This window comes from Canis lupus, chromosome 5 (assembly GCF_003254725.2).
Source record: "Canis lupus dingo isolate Sandy chromosome 5, ASM325472v2, whole genome shotgun sequence".
Classification (NCBI taxonomy): Eukaryota; Metazoa; Chordata; class Mammalia; order Carnivora; family Canidae; genus Canis; species Canis lupus.
In genome coordinates this window covers 18,026,724-18,049,700 of record NC_064247.1, presented here as the reverse complement: position 1 = coordinate 18,049,700, position 22,977 = coordinate 18,026,724, and the positions used below count along the sequence as shown (strand labels likewise).

Sequence of the window (22,977 nt, the reverse complement as noted above, 5' to 3'; positions counted from 1 at the left end):
GTGCTTCCATTCACTTAAGCAAGCCAGAAAGTCATCTTCAAAAATTGCCTTTCTTCCCCTTATCTTCCCCCTCCATTCTCTTCCCTCCAACACCAACTGGTAACCAAATCCAAAGAATTTCAACTCTTGAAAATCCATTGGCTCTTTCCCATCTTCTTCTTCTTCTTTTTTTTTTTTTTTAAGATTTTATATATTTATGAGAGACACAGAGAGAAAGAGAGGCAAAGACACAGGCAGAGGAAGAAGCAGGCTCCTCGCAGGGAGCCTGATGTGGGACTTGATCCCCGGTCTGGATCTCCAGGGTCATGCCCTGGACTGAAGGCGGTGCTAAATTGCTGAGCCACCTGGGCTGCCCATCTCTTTCCCAATCTTACTGCCACAGACTTAGATCATGGTTTCTCACCTGATCTTCCAAATGGCCTTCTAACTAGCTTCCCACTCCTCTGAAACATCCCCCATGCTATCACCAGGGCAGTCTCTGTAAGTAACAATCTGATCAGCTCACTTTATGAGTCAAAACCTTCAGTGGTGAAAGGGAATATAGAGAAACGAGAGAAAATGAGTGAAAATATCAGTGAGGGTGACAAAACATGAGAGTCCCCTAATCTGGGAAATGAATAAGGGGTAGTGGAAGGGGAGGTGGGCAGGGGGCTGGGGTGACTGGGTGATGGGCACTGAGGGGGGCACTTGGCGGGATGAGCACTGGGTGATATTCTATATGCTGTTAAATTGAACTCCAATAAAATTTTTTAAATAAAATCTAATTTATCTGGTATGAATAAAAAAAAAAACCCTTCAGTGGCTCCCTGTGCCTACACGGATGAAACTGAAAATCATTTCAGCTCAGAGTCATGCTCTTTTTTAAAAAAAAAAGGGAGGGAGAAGGAAGTGGGCAGGGAGAGAGAATCCCTGCCATGTCTCCCTCAGAACTATTGGGAGGGTCAAATAAAAATGTATGTAGAAGCACTCTGAAGACTATAAAGCAGCATCCAGTGCTTCTTAGTCTTTATGGGGTCACAGTTTCTTTGGAGAGTCTGGTAAAACCTCTAGTTTTCTCCAAAACACCAGCACACACATCTCCCTATGTGTAAAATCTGGCAACCAGTTTCAGAGCACCCGTGGATGCTCAAAGACAATCCCAATTAAGAATTTACTTAGGTATTTATTATTTTCACGTTGGTACACAGAACTCGAGTCAGCATCATCCAGCTAGCATTTCCAGCCTCACAAACAAGCAAGTGGCTCTCCTGTGGGCAGTCTGATTATTCATGCAGATGTCTAAAATATTCATCAGCAGGGTCACTGGGCACATCGTGAATCTAGGCAGAAAATTAGTACAGTAGTTAGAGTGGAGGGCTCATTTCATCTGAGCGCAGCTGTCCCTCCACACATAACTGTTTGAAAAGAACAGGTTATTTTGAAAACAATCAGTTGAATTGAGTAAAAAAAAAAAAACTGGCCAGTGGGCCTTCCTCTAACTGAATGAAAATGAAGCGAGGTTCCTTCCTTTTCACATAGTTCATCGATGCAAAAACAGGCCCACTGAAGCTATTCCATAGCATAAATGTTCATTATTCATGAGCCTGTTTTTTTGCAGCTGCATCTTCCAGCACTGGGCTCATTCTTTTTGTCTATATGTCCTTCTGCATGTTTGGGCCTATTTACATTGTGTTTGAGTTCTCAGGGTTCTAGAAGGTAAGGAACTCTACTTACTCTGTATGTTTGCACAGAACACATCACACAGGATCTTGCCACAATATAGTACCTGAGGGCAGCAAATCCAGTTTGTCACCAGACCATGCACACAAAATCCTCACCAAAAAAACCCCCCAAAACAAAAATGATCACATTCCCCTTCAGAAGACTATGATAACCAGAGTTTGTATTACTGACCAAAAACTGAACCTTAATTACAGGTAATAAGGACATGCCACCAAAGTATACAACACTGCCATAAACATCTATCAGCATTGCAGGTAATAAACACCGATTTTACAGCATGGAACATCACATAAGAGGGGGCTCTGTCTACTAGGATACACACATAATGAAACCAAAACCAAAATGTATTCTTACCCTGAGAACATAAGCCTAAAACCAATGTTAGCCTTTGAAAATAACCACTTCATCAGCTGTTCTTTGCTTATGTCCTGAAAATTAGTGTTTTGGGCACACATATCTTAAGACATATCCCTTAGAAATATGAAAGTAGGTCTTTTATTATGATCAATTTCCAAAAAGCAGTCATTCTAAAGCATTGCCAGGGCCTTAAAGTCAAGTTCTTCAAAAATACCTGCATTTCCCTTTTTTGTCACGAGATGGCAACATGATGCATTGGTAAACCATAAAAACCGTTAAGTATTTATTTATCACTTTAGAAGTGAAGTTCTCAAACTTCATGATGTCAGGATGCTTTAAAAGCCCTTAAAAGTTATTGAGGACCCCAAAGAGCTTCTGTTTATATGGGTTATATCTGTTAATGTTTATATCAGAAACTAAAATTTAAAACCTTTCATATTTTTATTAACCCACTTAAAATAATAATAAATCCATTACATGTTAATCTAAATAGCATATTTTTGCAAAAAAACCCCACATTTTCCTAAGCAAAACAATCACTGAGAGATTTTTGCAAATCTCTTTAATGTCTGGCTTAATAAAAGACACCTGGGGTGGGGGAATGGGATAACTGGGTGATGGGCATTAAAAAGCACATGATGAGCACTGGGTGTGATACTACATGTTGGCAAACTGAATTTAAATATAAATAAATAAATAAATAAATAAATAAATAAATAAATAAATAAAAAAAAAAAAAAAAAAAAAAACCTGGATTCTTCTGCTTTTCATTCCATCTGTTGTGATATACTGTTCTGATTGAAGCATTTGAAGAAAATCCAGCCTCATGTAGACATGTAGTTGGAAAGGGAGAAGTATTTTCGGATAATTATTGACATTCTTCTTTGATACTATACCAAAACTCAACAAGATATGACAGTCATGCTCAGTTAGAATGTGGCATTGGAAGCCTTATCAAAAAACTTTCATATTCTGCTACGTGAAAATCCACTGGTTTACTTTGCAATTTGAATGGATCTTGAATGCCTATTTTTTTCTTTTCTCTTTTTAAAGATTATATTTATTTATTCATGAGAGACACAGAAAGAGAGAGAGGCAAAGACACAGGCAGAGGGAGAAGCAGCCTCCATGCAGGGAGCCAGATGTGGGACTCGATTCTCCAGAATTATGCCCTGGGCTGAAGGCTGCACTAAACCGCTGAGCCACCAGGGCCGCTCCCCCACTCCCCCGCTTTTTTTTTTTTTTTTTTTTTTTGACATTATGTATTGGTTATTTGGAAAACAGTTCACTGGGTTCTAGAGACCTTCCAAATGTGGACACATCTCACTATTACAAAAATAAATAAATCACATTCATAAGTATCGCCACCAACCCTGTCAGAAAAGCCTTTAAGTATTAAGGAAGCTGTTAAGCTCACAGTAGAGGATACATGTTTCCTAAAATTCTTATTTTCATTTAAAAGAATTTTATCATCTACAATAAACGCTGTCCCTCGTATCTCTTAGGCTTGCTTTATTTTCAAAAAAAAAATTTTTTTTTAAATAATGCTTATTACCCAAGTCTGAAGAACCTTAGTTTGTTAATGGTTCTGTCAAGTAAAAATGGCGTTCCATGAAGCATTCAAATAGTTGAGCTTGTACTCAATGTCACAAGGACTCTTCTTTGAGACATCATACTTTGGCTGGCCGAGAATTAAGTACTTTGCATGTACTTCCCCTTTCATCACAGGGACTATTCAAATGATCCATACTCGGGTCAAGACTGAATAAATTTAACAATTTCTACTGCTGCATCAGGGCCTTATTCCAAGTACAAGAATATGATTTCTAGGACAGTTTGGTGCCAACTGACTTGATCCAGGCTACGGTGCCAGCAATTTTACCCATTGCTTTTGTGCCACCAGTAGAAACACACTGAAAAAGGCAGAGGACATCTTGGTACTATGAGAAAAGTTTCAAATTCATGGATTTCCTGAGTTTTTTTTTTTTTTTTTAAGATTATATTTACTTATTCATAAGAGATACACAGAGAGAGGCAGAGACACAGGCAGAGGGAGGGAGAAGCAGGCTCCATGCAGGGAACCCGACTTGGGACTCTATCCGGGGTCTCTAGGATCATGCCCTGGGCTGTAGGCAGTGCCAAACCGCTGAGCCACCCAGGTGTTCCTCTGAAAGAATCTTTGAGCTCTCAGGACACCCATGGACCACACTTTGAGAATCACACTTCAGGGTTAATAAAAGACTTTCAAGTAGAGTATTTCCTTCAGTCCTAAATATTTGGGAAATACACAGGGTAAGTATCCTGACTCCCCCATCTTGAGACTCAAGAATATGAAATTATTCACTCAAGATCACACAAGCTAGCAAACAGCACAGAGGAAACTCATCTTGGGGTTTCGTTCAGTCTGTATTCTTTCCACTGTATTACGTTGCATGGAAAATTGAAATGGATTTATGTCAGCATTTAAAAATAAATCTAAGTGGCAGGGGAGGCCTGGGTGGCTCAGCGGTTTAGCACCACCTTCAGCCCAGGGCGTGATCCTGGAAACCTGGGATCGAGTCCCACGTCGGGCTCCCTGCATGGAGCCTGCTTCTCCCTCTGCCTGTGTCTCTGCCTCTCTCTCTCTCTCTCTCTCTCTTTCTCTCTCTGTGTTTCTCGTGAATAAATTAAAATAAATTTAAATAAACATAAATAAATAAAACTAACTGGCAGATTTGGAGGAAAAGGAGAACCAGAATTGGGGGGCAGGAAAACCTTTATTACTAAAGTGCTTGGTTAAGGCCCTATTCAGTTTTCTCATTAACTCTTCAATTACACCTATTCTTTTGGCTTCTGACCTTAAAATTTTAAAATACAATAATTGGGGCCAAACATGAATTCAGTAGACACCAAATTTAAGTCGTCTCCTGATATGCAAGCTCACGATCTAGTCCATTTCTATAAGGATTGCTAGAGATCTTAAAACCTTAATTAGAAGCGCTATCATTTCATAGCAGTGAGGTGACAACTAAGTGTGTGCATGTTTCTCCAACTTTCTCTTAAGAAGTAGAGCACTAAATAGTTAACATTTTACACAGGGGGAAAAAATTGAAGTTCCTCTATCTGGTTGAAACACTAATATTTAGGCCTCATGTTATTAACACTAAATAGTCATTACATGCTTGAATGTTTAGTTTTTATTATTACTATTATTATTATTCATCTCTACATCCAACGTGGGCCTCAAACTCATGACCCCAAGATCAAGAGTCAAATGCTCTTCCGATTGAGCCAGGCAGGCACCCCCCCATGTTTGAATTTTTAAGGCTTTTAAATATATTATCTCATTTTATCTGTAAAATTGCAAAGATGCCACCTTCCTATTATCACCCTTCTACAGATGAGGCAATTGCGATTCAGAAAACTCACTTATCCACTAAAACAGCGAGTAAGTTGGGCAGCCCAGGTGGCTCAGTGGCTTAGCGCCGCCTTCAGCCCAGGGCATGATCCCGGAGACCCAGGATCAAGTCCCATGTCAGGCTCCCGGCATGGAGCCTGTTTCTCTCTCTGCCTGTGTCTCTGCCTCTCTTTCTCTGTCTTTCGTGAATAAATAAATACAATATTTAAAAAAATAAAAAAATAAAACCGTGAGTAAGTAGCTAAGTTTAAAACCAAATCTGTCTAAACCTGATTTGATGAAGAAGTTCCTGGTTTCTGTCTTTTTTTCAGGGTTTCCAGGAGTTCCTCGAAGCTTTGATCTGCACCTGCCACCAGAGCCTTGATGATGTTCACCAGTTAGGGAGCTTCCTATTGAGATTTAGTTGGTAGAATCAATGCTTGAGACATAAAGTTAATTTGATGTGCTGTAGACATTCAACCTCACAGTTAACAAATTTCATTCTTCCCATATAATTGATTCTCTCTCTAGCTTACCAACTTGCTATTCAATTATTTCTCAACATAAAACTGTCTTTTGAGGACCTGCCTTTCATATTTCTATGAATGTTTTTTCCCTCAGGACTGGAGGCAGGCATTCTTGTCTCCTTATCCGTCTCTCCCTTGGCTCCTTACTAATGTTCCCTCTTAATGCTACTTAGCCTTTTGGAGGCATTTGTTACATCCTCCCAACTAAGTTGTAATATCTTTTTGCCTTCTTCCCCACAATTTCTAACACAATACTATATAGATAAACCAAACGCCCACAAATGTTGTTCATAATACCCCATGGAGTTGCAATAATGATTTATTAAAATCTATTTCTTAAGGAACCTGTAACAGATAAACATGTTCTAAGAGGGTCTTCTAGCAATAACTCAGCTCAGGGATAACCAGAGAAAAATAATTACCATTACTGAACTGAGGGTGAACTTAGAAGTCCTGCTTCCAGAGACTGGTCAGAAATAACGTACGCTCACGAAGCTGGTGGCATACCGACCAGCCAGGAATAGATTGTAAGATCTTGGGTTATAAAACACAGGTCTGAAAGAATGGCTCTTCTGAAGGAGTGAATGACTGGATTGGGAGAAAGCCCACACTTGTACAAATGCCGGAGGAAGGAAGAGAAAGAGGAATGACAACACGAACACTACCATCGTGGCTGCTAACTCATGTACAGTGTCACTATTCGCCAGATGCTTTTCTAAGCACTTGACTTATGTTAACTCATTTAGCACTCACAAAAACCCTAAGAGGTAGGAGCCGTTGTTAACTGCATTTTATAGATGAGAAAATTAAGTCAGAGAAAAATTTAAGTAATTGCCTAAGGATACCCAGTTAGGAAGTAGTAGGGCTAGGATGCAATCAATTCATTCAAACTGTTTAAATATTTGCCTGACACTCCATTACCTAATGTTTATGTCTCAAATTTTAGAGAAATTACCATTTGGAGAAAGATTTAAAGAACTGCTAATATCGAGGCACACACTAGGGCACTCCCTCTGTTTAACCTGGAATTTATTGTCCTTTTAAAGAATATTATAAATCCTTGAACCCAACATGCTTTCAACTAGTATAATCACTTAAGCCCTTTGAAGGTTCCTAGTGACCAATGGCAGCTGCTCAGGAGCAGGAGCACGCTGGGCAGGAAGCACGGTCTCCGCCTGATGCCATAATTGGTCACAGCATCCCTCCTCTGGTCTGTGCCACAGAGCAACTCTCCTTAAATACCACACAATGACATCTCACTCTGCTTTCTCTCTGAATATCCAGATTCCTCAATCTTTCCTTGACATAAAATGGATATTGAGGGGGGAGGAAACTATAAATGATGTCCTCTTTATAAAATCCTGTACCTTCTGTTTTAAAAGAGTTTTGGTCCATCTTTCTGGTCATCTGAGGAGGTTGTGATTAAAAGAGCAAATAAGGGATCCCTGGGTGGCGCAGCGGTTTGGCGCCTGCCTTTGGCCCAGGGCGCGATCCTGGAGACCCGGGATCGAATCCCACATCAGGCTCCCGGTGCATGGAGCCTGCTTCTCCCTCGGCCTATGTCTCTGCCTCTCTCTCTCTCTCTCTCTCTCTCTCTCTCTCTCTCTGTGACTATCATAAATAAATAAAAATTAAAAAAAATAAAAATAAAAGAGCAAATAATCTAATGACAGTTTCATGGAGCTTTGTCTCACCTGCTTCACAGAGGCCACTTTTACTTTTTGCCTCTTCCCTAATCTTACTTCGGAATTCAGTTTTCATTTTTAACATCTTCCAATTATCCAGTGATGTAGGGCCATGCAAGCAGCTAGTTAGTATCAGAATACAAGGCAATGAAGGAAGGAGCATCAGAACCAAAGCATTAGTAACCATTTGGCAAGTCTCTTAACCATCAAACTAAAGGAATGAATTTCCTTTCACACAACCACACAGGGTAAGTGCATCAAAGTTTTTACTAGAGAGCTCAGGCACTGATCCCTCTTGGGTCAGCTACCTCTCCAATCCAACTAGGAGTCATAATATTTTCATTAAAAAGAGGTACAGAAAAAATATTGGTAAGGTACTCTTTTACCTATATTTCCAACAAGATCACTAAACTACCTGAAATCAAATTTAAAAAAAAAAAAGATTTTATTTATTTGACAGAGACAGCACACAAGCAGGGGGAGCAGCAGGCTCCCCACTGAGCAGGGAGCCCAATGGGGGCTCAATCCCAGGACCCTGAGATCATGACCTGAACCAACGGCAGACACTTAACCAACTGAGCCACCGAGCTGCCCCGGGGAGAACAAATTTAAAATCAGTCTATCAGGTCTGCTCTTCCTTCCCAAACCAAGGCATCCAAATTATAAAAATGGGATCCCAAACTACCCAATTGTCATAAAAGCAGTGCTCTAGTGTGCCTGCTGAACACTAGAGGACTTCACACATGGTTATTCCTGAGTCCACTCAGATAGGGTATTTCCTCCTCCCTCAATAACTGAAAAATTCTCCTGAGCCTAGTGCCTACTTACAATTCATATCTGACATACCTGAAATGCCTATTAAATAAAAACGAAGATAAAATAACATAGGTTTATGGTTGCAATTTTGCTTTTATGGCATTTGGGTCATATCTAGGATTATCTTACTGCATCTTTGGTCACAAATGCAAGCTCCTTTGTTCCCGTGAGGAGGTACAAAGCCCTTTATGACAATCCTTTTTATAATGTATCTAAGAACTCTCTAACAGCTAGAACTGGCTATACTGAAGAGTTTTTAATGATGAGGCTGATGTAGTTGCTGAAATGTAATAGGATTTTAGGGTAGAGTTGTGGAAAGGAAAAAAATAACAATCATAATACTTATGGAATCATGGGATCTATTAAAAAAAATCAAATTTCCCATAGTCTGAGAGTCACAGAATAAAATAAATTTTCAATCCATGCAAACAGAACAAAACAGTGGTATAACGTCTGCAATATGGAATTTCAAAAATAACATTTATATGCCTACTTAAAAGCTGGTAACCTATCAGTACTCCCCACTACCCAAAAAAAAAAAAAAAAATCATACTAGCTCAAATAAAAAATGTCCAAAGTTACCAGCTCTCAGACTGGTAGAGAAATCATCTGCATATTCCAAACTACTTTTTTAGATTTATATCCTCCCGGGTCAGAGACAGATAATCATTAATTCATTCAACCAATATTTCTTGAGGATTTTTCTGTGGCTACCCACTAGGTATGTTTTAGTGAGCAGGACAGACTTATCTTCTGATCAATTAAGAGGCCTCCTGCTGGGCTCTAACAAAGCAAAAATAAATAAAAGTTAGTAAATGATCAGTAATGACAACTAACTAGCTTTAATTAATAAGACTTGAAAGCCTTAAAGAGGGTATTTATTCCACCTGCAGAAAATTTAGAGTAAAGTAGAATATAAAATAAACCACAAGATAACCTTTCTATAAGCAAAGCTCTCCACTGAGGAATGTGAGAACGAGAAAATTCTTTGTTTTGCAATTTTCAGTTTGAGTAAGATAACGAAGTTTACAAAGAAACACTGTGCTTTTGCTCAGGAGATAAAACATTAATCTAACTGTTGACCTAGAAATAACATGAAATTATAAATTTGTCACATGAAAGCTTTAAGGAAACAAGCAACCTAAGTAGCTCACAGCATTGGTTAATGGTGGATTCAGTTCCTCTGTGTACTTACCAGTGTGAGGCAGAGAATTATAGAAGGATCCTTTTCTTCCACCATTTTTGACTGCTTTTGAACAGAAATCGAGTAGCAGAACCCCTTTACCTTCTGAAGTTCAAGTCTAACACATGCTGAAATGACTGTCAACTCTCATACATGTAGCTGGAGTCTCAGAGCAATGCAAAATAACCAACATGAACTTAGTCAATTGGGTTGCACATTATTATACAAACTGGATCAGAATACGATTTACTTCTTGCTTGTCAACATAAATGCTTTAACATCTAATCCAATGTTCTAGACTGAAATTTTTATGAATTCATAAAAAAATACATAGCCAATATAGAAGATCTCCAGTTATACCCATCTACAAAGCAAAAACAAATTATGCCAGCCATTTGTCATAACTGTCAGTAAAGAATAAGTAACAGCTAAAAAGGCTTTAACTTAAGAATTGTGACTACATTAAAATGTCTATACTTGCAAAACCTCGCCATCATAATATAACAAGAGATTAACATTTCTTCAGAGAAGTCAGATTAAAGTAATCATATAGAACCTAGAGACTAAGTTGCAATTTGATGCACTACAGAGTTGCATGTGTATTCTGGCCTAAATCAGTCTTAAGTAATACATGATGTGGTATCAGGTTTCTAAGAGAATTGAGGAAATCCAAAAGAAATTGTCTCTGTCCTGAAGGAGACTAAGGGAAGATGAGGAGAATCTAGGTGGAGAAAAGTGAGTAGAGAGAAGATAAGCTCCTTATTAGTCTCTTAAGTGTTCAAAGCCAATGGCTAGTACACATGCTTAAACCCTATGGCCCCAAAGACAGAAACAACCATATGGCTATGTCAAGAATAACCTTCTCTACCCCCACCTATCAAAATACTATGCATCCTCAATATCCACTTTTGTCACCTGTTTCCTGAAGCCTTGGGTTTCCCTTAGCCAAAATTAACCTCTCCAACTGATGTTTCCCTAGGACTCTGCTCCTTTTCAAAGACATGCATCATGTTGCATACTTTATCATGGTTACGTTTTATCTATTTCTCACACCAGATGATGAGCTCATTACAGATAGAGGAACATCCATCTTTGTATAGCTTACTATGCCTAGATTGGTAAATTTCACCTACAATGAGCTCAATGGAAGTGTCATTTTTTCTTATGTAAAGAAAACTTTATTAAAGACTTTTATTAAAGACATTTTAGAAAGTTAAGAGGAGGCATAGTAGTTCCACTTCTAAGAATTTACCCTAAGGAAACATTCACAAAGACATACAAAGGCTTATGTGCATGGATGTTCATTATAGCATTATTCATAACCATAATGATTATTGTGGTAATAATAAAAACAATTATCATGTATTGTGTCTGTGTTTTAAGTCATGCATTATGAAAGCACTTTGTCTTACCTTACTTAATTGTCATAGCTGCCTTAGGAGGTAGATATTATTACCTATAAGCTCGGAGAAGGTAAAATATATCCAAAGTCAAACAACTAGTAAGAGATGGGGCTGGACTGTGAACCCAAAAGGTCTGACTCCAAAGTCTGTGCTCTCCCTAGACAGAACTTGCCAGGTACCAAAACATGTTCTAAATACTTTCCCTTCCCATCCCCACATAACCCTCACAGGAATCCTCTGAGGTAAGCACCATTATAATCCCCAATTTACAGATAAGGAAACTGGGGCACAGAGTTTAGGAAACTGATCAAAAATCCCCTAAGTAAGAAATGGTAACCCTTGGATTGAAACCTAGGCAGTCTAGTTATGTTTAACGGTCTTTTCCTACTTAAAAGAGCAAACCACTAGAAATGACCTAAATATTCAAGACTAGTTTAAATATATTTATGAACATATGAACGAAGCAGCAAAATGTGAAGGGCAAAAAGCTGGGAAGTGTCAGTATCTTCCTCTCCAAATTATTCCATCAGATTATGCACATCATTTATCCTTTATTTTTTATACGTAAAGTTCCTACCTGTATCCGATATATTCTAGAAAAGTCAGCATAGAATAACAAAGAAAGCACTCAGAAGAAAAATCACAAGACCTGAATCTCAGACCTAACCGTACCACCTATCTCTGTGATGTTGAGCAAAACCTTAACCCAGTTTTGGCTTTCCCTGAGTCCTTGTTTTTTTATTCTGTAACACAAATTCAGACTGAATTTCTTCTAGCATCTGTAGTCTATATAATCTCTGAAATCGCAAAGAAAAGAACCTTCGCTCACACCAACCCTGAAACTACCTGTTAATAAACAGTGTAAAGTCTAGGTAAGACTTTAAAACAAACAAAAAAAAGCTTCAATGGAGTTTTGATAAAATTTAAATGTTGTTCAGCTTGAGCATCCCAAATACTTGCCTGCTCCCGATGCTCATCCCAGATTCACTTCTTGGTCCCTCCCCTTCTGGCAATGTGACCCATGATGTAAAAATGTCCACATTCAGAGTTCAGCACCAACATGGATATGCCAACTCAAGCTGATCTCTACTAATTTACCCCCCATCTTCTCCTGCTTCCCAACCTCCAATAACCAAACTGCAAGAACAAAATCAACTATCCCATCTACCCAAATCATCTCTAGTCCAAAGCTCTGGCACTGATCCCAATCCCAAACTTCAATATCATGGCTCTGTTTACGGGCTATTTCTCCTTCACTTGGAACTGGTTCTAAGTTAGTTCAGCCAGGAATAAGTATCAGCCATCACATACTCATTTGACACCCCGATTCTCCACTTTTGGTTTGTCATTAATTCCTAACACATCTTTGATCCTGTTGTAGATTATGGTCTACTGGGGCAACACACCCATAGAAGAGGTGCCTCTGTCCTCTAACCTCTCATTCACAGAGACATCACTAGGTGACCACAGGATGCCTCCCACAGAGCCCAGACACAACTTCACAATCCTCATCATCGTGGATTCCAAGGGGCCCTGGCCAATGATGAGAGTTGGGATGCAAGATGAAACCCAACTGCCATCCGTGGTGTCCCATTTCGTTGACTGCCACTCTGATACACACCAGTTCTCATACCATGACTGGGCTAGCAAAAGAGCCCTGTAACCAGACTCTGGTACAAATCTCTCCAGTCTATTCTTTACATGATCTCTCTTTCTCCATCTTACTCATCCTCAGTGGTTCCCCATCACCTGTATACAGATAAAATAAAGATATATTCCCCTTTGTCAGGTCTTCAAGAGCCTCTCCAACTTGGCCCCAATCTTCCTCTCCCAGCCTCTCTCAATCCTCTAATAGAGGAGCTTGTCAGCTATTTCTCAGTTTTAGCTTTCTTTCATCTAACAAAATCTCAGACAAAAATCCCAATAAATTAAACCGACACAAACAGCACTGTATAGATGTTGAAATAGGCTCAGGTGGTTCGGCGGCAGCACACCTACTTTGGGGCCCCACAGGTCTGCAGTAGGAGATGAGGCTCTCCCGTAGAAGTGCCAGGAAGGCCTCCTGCCACCATGCAGACCAGGGAACATAGGAATCTAAATGCGAGCCCTAACCAGCCCTGGGTTATAAGCCCTTCTGAGACTACAAAACAAACCAAGGGAAGAACTAATCAAAAGAGCCCAAACACTTAAAAACCAGAATCCAGAGATACACACAGACATCCCCCTCCTCATACATAAATTTAACATGATTTTCCTCTGCTCTGAAAATGTCAGTGCTCAGCAAGGGACAGGACAAGGTTAAGAGAATCTGACAGGAAGGCCTGGATGGAGTTGAAAGCTGAAGTCCTGCAAGTTTATCTACACAAGCAGCACAAGTTCTTCTGGCACATTCCCAGCTCAGCCCATCGCCCTCCAGCTGCATAATAGCAATAATTTTTTTAAACACCCTCATTCTGCCCTACCACATTTCATAACGCGTAAGGCCCAGCTGGATGGTGTGTAGGATTTTGTCAAGCTGTCTTTAATCTTTCGCTTTACCTCCATTCCTAACAACTGAGCTGGCAAGTACTTAAGTGGCTGATGTTTACATCCTGCATGTTTTATTGTTCGTTTCCAGGAAGCACTTTTGTTGATAGAGGCCAGGGGCAGGAGTGCCATTTGTCAGAGCTTAACCGTGGTGCTCCTTACCCAGCTAGGAAACCCTCTTGCTTCACCTCCCAGATGTTCAAGCATTTCTTTACTCAATTATTTTAGTTTGCATTTCAATTTTTTTTTAAATGTACACGCAGCTAACAGTTTATCTGAAAACACAAACCGAAATCATCTTCTTCGCTAGGTTCTCCAAATGTCCTTCATTGTACCACGTACGTCTAAGGATTCAGTTATCTGTTGAGCACTACCACTGAAACAAACCAGACAACCTCTGATGGACCCTTCTGTTCTTGTGAACCCTGATATATTTTTTAAAGGTCCACTTCCCAGAAATCCTCTGTCTGCAGGCTGTCCAGGACATGGCAGATGTAGTCCTCAGCAAACATCTATAGGTGCTTCAGCATCAACCCTGATGGCCTTCTAACCTCACACTGCCACACCTTGCCACCCATTACATGGCTTGACTCATAGTCTGAAGTTATGTGCTTACAGGCTGTGGAGCAATGTTAGCATGAAAACAACCAAAACAGAATTGGATTAACCTACAGGGGTAAAACTTTAGAATACGTTACAAAACCAACTCTAAATAATTTTAGGAACCTATTGTTGAGAGATATTTCATAAAGCTGCTCTTCTGTTAGGATGAATAGACAGCTGACCGGCATTCTTTCTGGAACTCAACTTTTCCTTGGCTTCTTTGGGATAAATATCAGGGAAAGGCCTAGATTGGGCCAAACAGAGTTGGACTGCCCCCCAGAATACCTCATATGTTGTGCAGGCTTGCCCACAATTGAGTTCTTAGCTTCTTGGGCTTTGTTTGTTGTTAAACTGTTCCAATCTAGAACAGTGACCATTCCTAGCAACACCTGCTAGCGACCTGCCTGAATTAATTCCTTCTACCCAATCAGATTAAGTATGGGCCTACTAAAGAATAAGACCATACATTGTCAAGAAAGAATTATCTATTGATTTATTCAAAAAGTCAAAGACAGAATGAAATGGATGGCATTTCAACAAAATGAGTGTCTAAACATTCAATTTCAAGGCAACACCAATGAACTAAGGCAGGAGTGCAGGTGAATAAAACAATCCTCACTGCCCAGGACAGACTGCTATTAATGATCTAAACTTCTTCTGCACTATTAAGTTAAAGGTCCAGGATGAACCTCAATGATAGTCAGACTTCCTACACAAAGGATGTCCCGTTTACTCAAAATGCAGCAGGGCCCTAGCCCCACACTTCACTTCTTCTTAAGTACATCTCATTCCACTCCCTCACCATGACGCTCACCCATTCAATCACATAATGAACCCGACATAAAGCGGAGAGCAGGTGTGCGCAATGTTGTTTTCATCTCCCCACTTGGAGTTATTAGCACCGCCCATCACTCAATCTGGCAGGTCCATTTTAATATTAGCATCACACGCACGCTGCACTCTTGAGAAAGGAGGCCATTTCAGACTTTTTGGTGAACTATTACTTAGATAATAGAGCATTTATTTCATGTCATTATAAAATTAAACTTTACCTCTGGGTCTTTGCAAGGCTAATAGTTCAACTTCCCTTTTTGACATGGAAGAAGATAAGATTCTCCTGACACAAAAATACGAAAGGGCATTTTTAACCATGGTGACAATTCTACGAGGCTGCTGGGCACAGGAGATTATGTTTTTTCAACTGTATAAAAACATGTACAATAAAATATTTTTAAAAACCACACCATGTTACTCATGTGAAGAAAATATAATGCCCTCCCTTTTATTGCCATGCTACAATAGTTTTTATGTACAACCAAACTGAGTTTCAGAATCATTCACGCTGTCAATCATACATTACAGCTCGACTCTCACCAATGGTATTGTCCATTATGCACAATTTATAACTTGTTTAAAGAGAAAGGAAAACATTTGAGAAAGTGGTGCATGAAAAATAAGGTTAATATAATGCTCTGCTTCCTTTTATACAATTATATGTATTTTGAGGAAATTCTTCATGGATGTGTTCAGAAGAACGGAGTATTCATTTTTGGAAGTTAATTACATATTATTAAGTTCCAAGTATCATGGGAAATTAGTTTCAGAGCTTCAGTTGTACTTGAGGATTGAAAAGACAAACCACACCAAGATTTACTTGTTAAGGGTAAGGTAGGTCATTCTAAAGACACACACATCTGTCATTTCCAGGTAAACTTGACCAGAATAAAGTTGAGATGACTGAAAAGATCACTATTAGAAGTTTTCTAAGTTTGCTAATAAAGATAGTAAATTGCGGGGCTGAAATCTGTCATTCGTTAATCAAATTTAATAGTAATTTCTTCCTGCAGACACATGCAGAAGACAAATTATCAATTTCTGTAAATCATAATTAGTTCGGAGGCAGATTCCAATTCTCCTAAAGATTAGCTCAGTGTAGTTTAAATTAAAGGCACTCAGTTACCATACAAATTGTAGGAAACCTTAGCCTTCATGGAGATGCTTGAAATCTCAGGTTATGACCACTTGAAGATTTGTGGTAATAATTCAAAATGCTTTTACTTTGTTATATTCACCGATGCCAATTTTCACTGAGTGCACGGGCAAGGGACTGTGTAGAGTAGCAGTAAATGCAGTTCTTGCCTGCTTGGTTTTCTCCCACATAGATGGCTTTGCTGCCACGGAGACACAGGGCCCCTTCCAATCTTTAATTTTCTTTAAGAGTGGATAAGTGCCGTGAGCAAAACTGCTCACCACTGCTCTTTGAGGTGCTTATTTAAAAAGAAATAAAACATGATTAATTTCAAGTGCTTTACAATTAAAAATATATGACAGGAGGGTCATCTGGGCAATTTAACTACACTGGGAAGGGTCACAGGCCTCTCAAGTTTGAGAAACCCTGAGCCAGACTCGATGCATGTATTTATTGTCACTGGTAGCATATTAGATTATTAAAAGGGACATGCTAATGTGACATTTTACTATTACAAAGGAAACTCAGTACTAAAATTAGAGCATAAATCAGGCAGATATGCTTCTAGACATGCAATCAACTCTGTCTTCCACTCATCTTCCTTTACGCATCAAGGGGTTATATTAAATTTCATTTTGTATTTATTTGTTAACTATATGTGTTGCTCCTTCCTAAGTTCAGTGTGAGCAACAAAAATTTAGCTGCATCCTAGTAAAACAGATTAAGTTTAATGCAGATAAAGCAAGACGATTAGGGTGTCAGAAAAATATACTTTAAAAATCAAGACTAAAATATAAACCTATTAGTTTTGAATATTTATCCAGATTACATTTCATATGCAAGACTCTCTTCAATAAAGCTCCACTTCTTTATTGCGGGAAAGTATCTCCACCCATAAAAACAGTAAGATCTGTTGAAAAGGAACAGGACAGCCCAACTCATTGGGTTCCCCAAACAATGGCCAGTTGGGGGTGTAAACGGCAGACAACACAAAGTAAATCACTGTCATGAAATAATAATTAGCACTATAAAAATAACCTCCATTGCCTGAGCTGACTAATGCACGGCTCCTGTTTGAGCCCATATTTCAAGTCTGAAAGTCACCAAATGAAATTAGCACTTTCATTCCAAAGGCAGATTCTGTTGGTATTTTTGCCTGGAAGGAAAGGGAAACCATTTCATACTGTCTCACTAATCCAAAATAGCAAAAACTTGTCATCTCTGTTGCTTAAAGGGAAAGCTGTTCCAGGGCTTGGCAGAGAAGATCACAGTTCAATTCAACAGTATTCTCTCCTCTCTCCCCACGCCCCGTTGTTCTAAGCCCCCCATCAGCAAAGGGATTAATGATGCATATTTTATCCAGTCTGTGCATGTCTGCAGAACTGGGGCCTAAGATTTCTCGATAATAAGGCCAAAGTCATGAGCCTGACACCCACGTGGACCAATTAGTTCTAATCTGTTTCATTGCCTCACCAGCTCTAAGGCTAGCTACCCCATCACGAATGTGTGCTGTTGGTCAGAGGGTGATACAGGAACTGCATGAAAGTGGTTCAGTTGGTCCAGCATGGGAGGGGGTGAGGGAGGGAGGCAAGAGAGGAAGAGGGAGGGAGAGAACCAGGGTGAGAAGGGCCCTGTGAAAATCTTAGAAGCACATCGTCTTCATGTCTGAGAGCCTATGACCACTATTCTTTATGGAAAGGACAACATATCTGGGTCATATATATTTATTTTTTTATTTTTATTTTTATTTTTTTTATATTTATTTTTTTAAAGATTTTATTTATTTATTCATGAGAGATACAGAGAGACAGGCAGAGATACATACAGGTAGAGGGAGAAGCACGGTCTATGCAGGGAGCCCAATGTGGGACTCAATCCCGGGACTCTAGGATCATGCCCTGGGCCAAAGTCAGGCCCTAAACTGCTGAGCCACCTAGGCGTCCCAGGGTCATATATATTTAAATTGCAGATAGAAATACATGGTGATTAAGAAAATGGCTAGCCAGATAATTTATTTTGAGTCTGTCCTATACTAACTTTAAAAAAATTAACTAAATCTATATAAAATTAAACAATGCTTATGAATTTAACACTATATTTCATGCCTTAAAAGAACTCAGCACATTACCAATTAGCATTTTCTTTGTTTGGAATTCATTGAATTTATATCATCTTTCAACACTGTTTAGCTAAAGCAAACAAAAACAAGAAAATCACATTATTCTTTCTAAGCCATATAAAAGTGATCTGGAAAGTCACGTTTAAAATCGCTATCATGGATTAGCTTAAGGCAATTACTTCACTAGCCGCATTCTTTCACGAGGAGTTAAAAAAAAAAAAAAAAAAGAAAGAAAGAAAGAAAGAAAGAAAGAAAATCAAGCTTCTTGCCTAACAAGAAAAATGAAATCCCATTAGTTGTGTCTCCAGTGTATATTAACATTCCTTTTGTTTAGAAAGGTTAATATCCCCCAAATAAAGGAGCATACAGTGCCTGTTAAAATAATTACATCATGACATTTTAGAAAGGTTGGCAGATAGACGTGGTTGCAAGCAAAGAAACAAACAAAAGTAAAAGCGAGTACTTTTTAAATTATCCATGACTTTAAAAAAAAAAAAAAAAGTAAGGCTCTGGAAATTCCACCATGTTTGCAATTTCCTGCCAACTTGTCTGGTCTCCGGTATCTGGCTTTTCTCCCTCTTCCTCAATATCTTTCCGTCATTGAGAAACTTAGGAAGATGTACCTTCATGCTCTAAATCAGATGCTCCATTATCTGAAAAGGAAACTACAAATCTGACAACAGAATGATTTCACAACAGATTGGTGGTTGATTGTACGTGGTACCAACATCAAACCAAAGTATTCATGGCCCCTTGGAGTCCTACAGTGGGACACAGTAGTATTTGGTGTCATTAAAGGACGGTTTTTCTATTCTGGGCAAGCTGATCGAAAGGCCCCAAATCCATAAGATCACAAGCAGGGAACAATTAAACTTTTTGAATTTGCTTCTCTAAGACCTCAAAGAAAGCACTTCAAACTTCATGCACACAAACTATAGCACCGTGATCCGGCTGTTGGAGGCAAAAAGAAGCCATTCACCACAGAAGGAAAACAAATTCTTCTCTCACATCTCTGGATAGAGCAACTTTTTAAAATCAAAAATAGGCAAAATAGTAATATAAAATCGAATGGGCTCCTTTGGAGTTCCAGGCCAAAGAGCCAGAGAAACAGGTAAGGCAGAGAGAAGGAAAGCCAATGGCTTCCCCAAAACCCCTTAAACCCTAGAGAGCATCTTCAGTTCAGGACAGCAGATCAGGGAATCTGATTGAACTAGTACTTTAAGAGGCTTTCTTAACATTCCCAATAGTCATAGAAGGCTTTTACATCAGTAATTCCACCAAACACTAAAGTGTACATATGCAGAGCTGTAAAGGCCACCACCTTCAGGGTCTAAAAAAGAATCTAATGAAAACAAATGCAAGGCCCCCAGTTCCCATAACAAAACATCCCCAGTAAGGGGCTTTGCAGCATGGAATGAGGCTCCCTAATCCCATCGCGTGCAGACACAGGGCCGGCACTTCAGGAGCCATCCCCGCACACCTGTAGAATGAATAAATGTCTTCCCAAACAGCGTCTGCCTTCCACATCTAACTGACATTTCTATTTACATGTCACAGGCTTTGTAGAGTGCTGGCTAAAGTGGAGAAAACATTTTTTCCCCTAGAAGCTCTAATCTTTGGGGGAGGGGAGATCATATATAAATTAGAGACTGAGAAAAATAAATTCCTTTTTCTTCCACAGTCAAGGAACATGTATTTCCTACTAAGAAGGCATAAGAAAAAGAGGAGCAGCAGGAGGAGGGCAGACACACAGCACATGTTTAGTGCTGGGCACAGTGCACTCTAAGTATCTCACACAAATTAATTAGTTTAATCCTCACATCGCCATATGAAATAGGTATTCCTCTCCTCATTTTGCAGTTAAGACAGAGGTAAATTTCATTCACCCAGTGCCTGGCACAGCCAGATTCCAAGACCAAGCAGTCCAGTTTGAGATTCTGTGCTTTTAACTTACACTCTACTATTTAGAATAACACTATTCTAGAACATTCTGTGATAATGGGAATGGCAGAAACACTAGCCACCTGTAGCTATTGAGCATTTGGAATGTGACTGTGATTGTAAAATGGAAGTTTTAATTTTACTAATTAAGTTTAAATGTAAACAGCCACATGCTGCTATTTATATGTAAGTTCAATTCTATAACCGTTTGTTCAGCTAATGAAATGTGAGATCTGTTATGCATCTTCTTTCTGAAATCAACTCTTAGTAATTTTCTATCCATTCACAAGTCAAAGTTCAGTAACTACTCAACATGCCATATGAGTGATAGAAGTATCCTGATAACACACAGCGTTGTAACTTTTAAACCTCATCTTGTCCATACTTCCCTGCGGTTAGTGGGGGGTGGTGACAGAGGGATGGGGCAGCAGCAGATATGCTCATGTTCTCATTCAGTCATAGTTCTCACATAACCTTCGGAGCACTTTTCACATAATTCATTCAACAAATATTACTGCAACAAACAGATGTCCACTAAAGTCTATGGTGAGAATAAGCAGAGTACTGCAAAAACACCTTCACACACTATATACAACACCTGTGTCTGTGGTATATACCCCAAAAACGTTGGACCCATAGATGAATGGATTGACAGACCAAGGGAAAAATGCTGAGGCCTCAAGAAACTTAGAATTCAGGAAAAACATCATAAAACTTTTATCATTTTCCCTCACAAACCTGCTCCATGTTTCCTTTATCAGTAGTATCCACTCAAAGGAGCCAAAAATTTAGTTATCTTCAAATCGTGTCACTTTTGTCTGTGTTTCTCAGACCCCTCTCTGTACACTTGTGGTCCTGACGATCTGCTCCAGTTTGGCCCCATTTTCTTTGGATCTTTGTAACAGTCTCAGTCTTGGTCTCCCTTCTTCCAATATTGCCTCACTTAAATCCATCTTCCATAAAACTCCCAGTGTGACCTTCCTAAAATGCAAGCGTGAACCAGGCACACTTCTGGTTAAAATCCTTTGGCAGGCTCTCGCTCTTACCAGACAAAATGCAAGCTCCTTAATATGGTGTGCCAAGGCCACAATCTCCTGGCCAGCGACAAACTTTACAGCCTCATCAGTCACTTTTATTTTTTTTGAAATAACAAACCCCTCTTCTGTTTATATGTTTGCAGACCTTAATTTTTTCGAGAACTGGAAGCCAGGCCTGATACTGTAGATCTCCAGCACTGAGTTTGGTACCTCCCAAGCAATAGGCACTGAATTGATGCTTACTTAACTAACTAAAATGCAAGCAAAAAAAAAGATAATTAAAAACAGAAGTTTGGAAGTTATATTTACCATAATATGAATGGATTATGTATCAATGATAAAAATGAATACAAACAGGGACACCTGGGTGGCTCAGTCAGTAAAGTGTCTTTGGCTCAGGTCATGATCCTGGGATGGAGCCCAGAACTCTGCCTCAGTGGGGAGGGGAGCCTGCTTCTCCCTCTCCCCCTGCCTGCTGCTCCCCCTGCTTGTGTGTGCATGTGTGCTCTCTCTCTCTCTCTCTGTCAAATAAATAAAATCTTTTAAAAAAAAAAATCTTTTAAAAAAATGAATACAAACAACTTAATTTTGGGCTGATAAGGAAAAAGTGAATTTAGAAGATATTCTGAGGGGCACATGAGCTACAGTAAATTTTAAGAGAATATAACAAAGATTAACAATTACCAGCTCAGGTGACATAGCAGGAGTAGGGAGAGTGGAACTTTTACCTCATTTTCTCCATGTCATCCAACTTTGTCCACTGCCTTCCCAGATACCACCCAGCTCATCTCCAAGAAAGGTTTGTCTTTAACCTATCACAAGAGCACAGAGTCGAGGGGGGTTACAAGTGGGCAGCATCATTTAGCTCCAGAGGTTCAGCACTTGTTCTTAGCAAGCCCCAAACTTTTTGCTTCTCAGTATGTCTTCAGTGTCATTTGCCAAAAGGCACTAAGGTCCCTGGATTAAGATTTGGAATAGACAGAAGAATTGAAAGCATCCCTTGGCTCAAGCCTAACCCCATGACCTGATCCAGTTTCTCTGAAAGGTCTCCAATGGGGTCTTGAATGTAGATTCCCATTTTGCTCCTTCCTGCACTGGGAAAAGAGCATGCTGAGTGGGGAGAGTGGCAGGACAGAGTGTAAGCCTTCTTGGGTGCTTGAAGATCTCATCCCAATTCTTAATAACTAGGAAGAACAGAGTATTCAATTTGTAAGGATTTTAAAGTACATGAAGGGAAATGGGAGAGAAGGCTAGAAAACCAGGCTATGGTGATAGACTACCAACCTAAGTCAGTTCTATTCTGTGGGTCCAAAGCAGTGATGGACTCTTTGTTTTAAACTACAGACACAACAAAAAAAAGCCTAGTGTCTAGCATAGTAAATAACTAATAAGGATTTAATCTGGAAGCAATATCTAAGCTGACCTGGAAGCAAAAAAAGAATGAAAGATGTCAAGGAAACTGGTTAAGGGGCTAATACCATAATCTGGTGTGAAGAAAAACTTCAAAAAATATTGAAGATGGTTAACTGATAAAACAATCAAGGAAATTTATCATTCACTGAGGACCCACTATGTGCCATCATTATGCTAATCATTATTGGAGCTCCTCGAGTCCACAAGTTAAGCACGATCATTCCTTGATTTCAAATTAAGAAACAAGGCACAGAGAATGTGTAATTTACCCAAGGTCACACAGCTCAAATCCATCTGTGG

General features: G+C 39.4%; 1 protein-coding gene and 1 long non-coding RNA gene across 17 annotated transcripts in view; both read right to left on the bottom strand.

Annotated features, from left to right (window-relative positions):
* The window catches only part of CADM1 (cell adhesion molecule 1), a 325,518-nt gene that overhangs the window by 158,472 nt on the left and 144,069 nt on the right, over positions 1 to 22,977 (bottom strand). The window lies entirely within an intron of this gene.
* LOC112671299 (uncharacterized) lies at positions 1,143 to 14,462 on the bottom strand. Its single transcript, XR_004816246.2, has 2 exons — positions 14,322 to 14,462; positions 1,143 to 1,319 (listed from the first exon to the last, which is right to left on the bottom strand). It is a non-coding gene; the product is annotated as an uncharacterized LOC112671299 (long non-coding RNA).